Here is a 783-nt window from a genome sequence, read left to right as displayed (position 1 = left end):
TGCTTTTCACTGCAGCAGTATTTACAATAGCCAGGACATGGAAGCCATCTAAATATCTATCAACAGAGGAATGGATAAAGAAGATGTGGTATATATATATATATATAATGGAATATTACTCTGCCATAAAAAGGAATGAAATTGGGTCATTTGTAGAGACATGGATGGACCTAGAGACTGTCATACAGAGTGAAGTAAGTCAGAAAGAAAAAAAATATATCATATATTAACGCATATATGTGGAATCTAGAAAAATGGTATAGATGATCTTATTGGCAAAGCAGAAATAGAGACACAGACGTAGAGAACAAACGTATGGACTATGGACAGCAAGGCGGGGAAGGGGGGGATGAGCTGGGAGATTGGGGTTGATACGATGTATAAAATAGATAACTAATGAGAACCTACTGTATAGCTCAGGGAACTCTACTCAGTGCTCTGTGGTGACCTAAATGGGAAGGAAGTACTCGCTTTGGCAGCATATATACTAAAATTGGAACGATACAGAGAAGATTAGCATGGCCCCTGCACAAGGATGACACACAAATTCATGACGTGTTCCATTTTTTTTTTTTTTTTTTTTTTTGCGGTACATGGGCCTCTCACTGTTGTGGCCTCTCCCATTGTGGAGCACAGGCTCTGGACACGCAGGCTCAGCAGCCATGGCTCACGGGCCCAGCCACTCCATGGCATGTGGGATCTTCCCAGACCAGGGCACGAACCCGCATCCCCTGCATTGGCAGGCAGACTCCCAACCACTGCGCCACCAGGGAAGCCCAAAGT

The 783-nt window shown here is 43.8% G+C and overlaps 1 non-coding gene across 1 annotated transcript; it reads left to right on the top strand.

Moving 5' to 3' along the window:
* The first annotated feature begins 463 nt into the window (after positions 1–463).
* On the top strand, positions 464–570 carry LOC131764726 (U6 spliceosomal RNA). Its single transcript, XR_009337928.1, has one exon. It is a non-coding gene; the product is annotated as a U6 spliceosomal RNA (small nuclear RNA).
* The last annotated feature ends 213 nt before the right edge of the window (positions 571–783 follow it).

The sequence above is a fragment of the Kogia breviceps genome, chromosome 10 (genome assembly GCF_026419965.1).
Source record: "Kogia breviceps isolate mKogBre1 chromosome 10, mKogBre1 haplotype 1, whole genome shotgun sequence".
NCBI lineage: Eukaryota > Metazoa > Chordata > Mammalia > Artiodactyla > Physeteridae > Kogia > Kogia breviceps.
This window is presented reverse-complemented; position numbering and strand designations above follow the sequence as displayed.